Source organism: Schistocerca nitens, chromosome 2 (assembly GCF_023898315.1).
Source record: "Schistocerca nitens isolate TAMUIC-IGC-003100 chromosome 2, iqSchNite1.1, whole genome shotgun sequence".
Classification (NCBI taxonomy): Eukaryota; Metazoa; Arthropoda; class Insecta; order Orthoptera; family Acrididae; genus Schistocerca; species Schistocerca nitens.
The window spans coordinates 205,176,889-205,182,888 of record NC_064615.1 but is presented as its reverse complement, the minus strand read 5'-3'; positions in this window follow the sequence as shown (position 1 = coordinate 205,182,888).

The following is a 6,000-nucleotide window of genomic DNA, read 5'->3' as shown; positions in this document are numbered from 1 at the left end:
CCAAACTGATAATTGCAGCATCCAAGAAGAAATCTTGGGAAGACTTTGGGTCAAGCTGCTGGAAAACCATTCTGGAGTGTAATTAGCAGTCTTCAAAAGGGAGGTAAGAAGGAAATGACAAGTATTCTGGACAGGTCACGAAAACTGCTGGTGAATCCTGTTGATGCCTTGGGCAGATGGAGGGAATATTTTGAAGAGTTGTTCAATGTAGGTGAAAATACGATCAGTAATGTTTCAGATTTCGATGTACAATGGGATAGGAATGATGATGGAAATAGGATCACATTTGAGGAAGTGGAGAAAATGGTCAATAGATTGCAGTGCAATAAAGCGGCTGGGGTGGATGAAATTAAGTCAGAACTCATCAAATACAGTGGAATGTCAGGTCTTAAATGGCTACTCAGGATAATTGAAATGGCATGGGAGTCAGGACAGGTTCCATCAGACTGGACGAAAGCAGTAATCACACCAATCTTTAAACATGGAAACAGAAAAGATTGTAACAACTACAGAGGTATCTCTGTAATCAGCATTGTGGGTAAAATCTTCTCAGTTGTTGTTGAAAGGAAAGTGTGAGTATTAGTTGAGGACAAATTGGATGAAAATCAGCTTGGGTTTAGGCCTCTTAGAGGTTGTCAGGACCAGATCTTTAGCTTACGGCAAATAATGGAGAAGTGTTATGAGTGGAACAGGAAATTGTATCTATGCTTTATAGATCTAGAAAAGGCTTATGACTGGGTTCCTAGGAGGAAGTTATTGTCTGTTCTACGAGATTATGGAATAGGAGGCAAACTTTTGCAAGCAATTAAAGGTCTTTACATAGATAGTCAGGCAGCAGTTAGAGTTGATGGTAAATTGAGTTCATGGTTCAGAGTAGTTTCAGGGGAAAGACAAGGCTGCAACCTGTCTCCACTGTTGTTCATATTATTTATGGATCATATGTTGAAAACAATAGACTGGCTGGGTGAGATTAAGATATGTGAACACAAAATAAGCAGTCTCGCATATGCGGATGATTTAGTTGTGATGGCAGATTCGATTGAAAGTTTGCAAACTAATATTTCAGAGCTAGATCAGAAATGTAAGGACTATGGTATGAAGATTAGCATCTCCAAAACGAAAGTAATGTCAGTGGGAAAGAGATATAAAAGGACAGAGTGCCAAATAGAAGGAACAAAGTTAGAAAAAGTGGACGGTTCCAAGTTCTTAGGATGCATATTCTCACAGGATGGCAACATAGTGAAAGAACTGGAAGTGAGGTGTAGCAAAGCTAATGCAGTGAGTGCTCAGCTACGATCTACTCTCTTCTGCAAGAAGGAAGTCAGTACCAAGACTAAGTTATCTGTGCACTGTTCAATCTTTCAACCAACTTTGTTGTATGGGAGCAAAATCTGGGTGGACTCAGGTTACCTTATCAATAAGGTTGAGGTTACGGATATGAAAGTAGCTAGGATGATTGCAGGTACTAGTAGATGGGAACAATGGCAGGAGGGTGTCCACGATGAGGAAATCAAAGAAAAACTGGGAATGAACTCTATAGATGTAGCAGTCAGGGCGAACAGGCTTAGATGGTGGAGTCATGTTACACGCATGGGAGAAGCAAGGTTACCCAAGAGACTCATGGGTTCAGCAGTAGAGGGTAGGAGGCGTCAGGGTAGACCAAGGAGAAGGTACCTGGATTCGGTTAAGAATGATTTTGAAGTAATAGGCTTAACATCAGAAGAGGCACCAATGTTAGCACTGAATAGGGGATCATGGAGGAATTTTATAAGGAGGACTATGCTCCAGGCTGAACACTGAAAGGCATAATGTCTTAAATGATGATGATGATGATGATGATGATGATGATGAAATGGTTTCATTACAACACTAGGTATAATAGTGAGTTTCATATACAATTATATACATAAAAGCATAGATACGGTTAATGTTTTAAAATGTATTGCACATTGTCATTACATTTCTGTAAGGTGCTGGAACATGTTTCCAGAAGGTTCTACTCTGGCTGTATTTCTTTAATTTAATTACAATACCAACACTAGATTTTACATTGGCAGGAAAAGCATTACATAACTTTGCGTTGCAGCACTGAATTGTATTGTGGGATAAGCTGCGACTTTTTAGAGCTCTCTGCAAATCACACTTATTTTCAGTATATTGGTCATGTAAAATAAGAGGGTGGTTTGAAAGGTTCTTATAATGGAACTGAAAAAAAGTACTTACATCACTGAAACTTTTTTTTATTTTTCAATGTAGTCTCCTTGGTGATTAATGCACTTGGTCCAACGATGTTCCAGTGCCTTGATCCCATCTCGAAAATGAGTTTCCTCCAGACCTGCAAAATAGTTGTCAACTCCAGCTATCAGTTCTTCGTTTGAAGTGAATTTTCTTTCACCAAGAAAAATTTTCAGTTTTGGAAAGAGATAGAAGTCTGACAGAGCCATATCAGGTGAATAAGGCAGGTGTGGCAACAGTTCATACCTTATTTTGTGTAATCTTGCCATGGCGACGGCACATGTGTGTGGGCACGCATTGTCTTGATGCGGCATCCATCTTTCAGATAATTTTTTCATTTCTAATTCTTCAGTTAAAATATGATATACCCTTTCAGATGACATCTGGCAAGCATGAGCAATTTCATGCACTTTCAGTCGGTGATCCTCCATGACCATTTTGTGCACTTTTGCAATGATTTCTGCAGTAGTGACATATCTTGGCTGATCACTGCATGGATCATCATCTAAGCTCTCCCAACCAAATTTAAATTCATTTGTCTGCTTGGCAACAGTCGAATATGAAGGAGCAGAGTCCCCCAGTGTATTCTGGAAATTGGCATGAATGTCTTTTGCTTTCATATCTTTCTTTACGAAGTTCTTAATCACTGTTCGAATCTCGATTTTTTCCATCTTTGAAAATCACTACGCAGGAACAACAACAGAGCCATGTCACAACCATAGCTCTCTTCCAAGAGCACTGATGTGGCTCCTACTTACAGGCAACAGTCCATTGAATATCACCTGAACAACTCGTTGCGCTAGGACTGAACTCTCATCGTGATTCCAAGAACTTTTCAAACCATGCTCGACTGTTTGTTTTGTACAATGTAAAATTCTTGGCAACATCCTAATGGAACTTACGGTGAACAGCAGTTTAAATAAATTTCTACATGAACTCTTTGGTTGGGCTTCATACACAGTATTCTGGTAATTCATTTTTGAATGATAAATACTACAATTTATCAAATCGTAAACAGCCCAAGTATGCAACTTTGGCTGTATCCCTGTTACCAATAGAAGTAATGATATGGATACTGAAACATAAGAGGTGAGCTTCAATACCAACTGGAATGGTTTGATACACAACTCTTAATTCAATTAGGACGTGTAATCACCCAGGCTGCAATTAAGAGTGTAATTGTAGTGTAAAAAAATGTCAGTACTATCAGTAATGCCTACTTTGTGAGTGTTATGTATGTATGAATGTATGTGATCTTGAAACAGCAGTGTGCCAAGAACTTGGTCAATTTAGTAGGAACATCTGAAATTAGCACATTTAGTTGTAATTAAGAGATCATGAAATCATGTTATAATGAGTTGCTCATTTTCAATTGGCAGCCAAAATACCTCAAAGTTAAGCTTATCTTGCATAAAGCTATTATTCATTTGTATGGTCTACACACATCAAATAAAGTTTTGCATCACCTCGGTTCCGAGAGTCCCAGAACCTGTACAGAAAATTGGAATAGAGATCAACATAAACATCATTTCCACCCTTTTTATTGCTTATGGATCCACATATTGCATGTTGTACCACCATACAGCAAGACCTTCAGAGTTGGTGATCCAGATTTCTGTACACACTGGTACCTCTAAACCCAGTAGCATGTCCTCTTGCATAGATGCACGCCTCTATTTGTCGTGGCATACTATCCACAAGTTCATCGAGGCACTGTTGGTCCAGATTGTCCCAGTTCTCAATGGCAGTTCACCATAGATCCCTCAGAGTGGTTGGTGGGTCACGTCATTCATAAACAACCCTTTTTAATCAATCACAGGCATGTTCGATAGGGTTCATGTCTGGAGAACATGCTGGCCACTCTAGTCAAGCGATGTTGTTACCTTGAAGGAAGTCATTCACAAGATGTACCCACTGGGGGAACAAATTGTTGTCCATGAAGACAAATGCCTCGCCAATATGGTGCAGATATGGCTGCACTATCGGTCAGAGGATGGCATTCACATATCATACAGCCATTACGGCACATTCCATGACCACCAGCGACTTATGTCAGCCCAACATAATGTCACCCCAAAACAGCAGGAAACTGCCTTGTTGCACTTGCTGGGCAGTGTGTCTACGGCATTTAGCCTGACCGAGTTGCCTCCAGACACATCTCCAAAGATTGTCTGGTTGAAGGCATATGCAACACTCATCGGTAAAGAGAACATGATGCAAATACTTAGCGGTCCATTCGGCATGTTGTTGGGTCCATCTTTACCATGCTCCATTGTGTCATGGTTGCAAAGGTGGACCTCGCCATGGACGTCGTGAGTGAAGTTGCGCATCATGCAGCCTATTGTGCCCAATTTGAATCATAACACGATGTCCTGCGGCTGCACAAAAAGCATTATTCAACATGGTGATGTTGCTGTCAGGGTTCCTCTGAGCTACAATCCGTAAGTAGCAGTCATCCACTGCAGTAGTAGTCCTTGGATGCCTGAGCGAGGCATGTCATCGACAGTTCTGGTCTCTTTTGTGTCTCTTCCATGCCCGAACAACATTGCTTTGATTCACTCCGAGACGCCTGGACACCTCCCTTGTTGAGAGCCCTTCCTAGCACAAAGTAACAATGCGGATGCGATCGAACCATGGTATTGACCATCTAGGCATGGCTGAAGTACAGACAACATGAGCTGTGTACCTCCTTCCTGGTGAAATGACTGGAGCTGATCAGCTGTTGGACCCCCTCCATCTAATACCAGCTGCTCACGCATGGTTGTTTACATCTTTGGGCGAATTTAGTGACATCTGTGTCCGTGATACAATAGCCACAGTCAACGTATGTCTTCAAGAGTTCTGGGAACCAAGGTGATGAAAAACTTTTTTTTATATGTGTATATATTTGGCAATGTTCACTAATTTTCAGAATAACTGTGAAACTTTATGAGGTACTGTCAATTAGAAATTATAAACAAATGACTAAACTCACACACTCATGCATGCACACACACGCATGCATGGACGCACAAGCATACAAACGCAACTCACACACAACTGCAGCCTCTAGCAGCTGAAGCCACACTGCGAGCAGCAGCAGCATTGCGTGATGGGAGTGACAACTGGGTGGGAGTAAGGAGGAGGCTGGGGTTGGGAGAGGGAGGGATAGCAGGGTAGGGGTGGGTGGACACTGAAGTGCTGCTAGGGAGTGTGCAAGGACGAAGCGGAGAGGGGGAGCCCCCACCTCTCCCGTGCTCTCCTGACTGCACCTCTCTCCACCTCGTTCTTGTGAGCTCCTGAGCAGCATTTCACTCTCTCCCACCCCTACCCTGTTATCCTTCCCCTCCCTGCCCCAGCCTCCTCCTTACCCCTACCCAGTAGCCACTCCTATCATGAACTGCTGTGTTGCTTCAGCTGCCAGAGGCAGTTATGTGTGTTCGAGTCGCTTTTGCAAACGTCTGATTGTGTGTGCATCAGTCATCGATTTTCGACAAAGACCTTGTTGGCTGAAAGCTTGTACTGTGACAGTCTTTTTGTTGTGCCTATCTGCAACTCAGCATCTCCACTACATGGGGAGTAGCAAGTTTGATTTAAATTCCTGTGATAATTTCTTTTTCCCACTGAATTGTGTGTACTGATTGAATGATACCAACTGTAACATTTCAACTATTTGTTAAATTAACAAAATGTGTGATAATTTTTAATTGTAACCCATAAAATCAATGCTATAAACAATGTTCCAATTGTCATAAAATGTATGTAAGCAATCAAGTTATGAGAGGT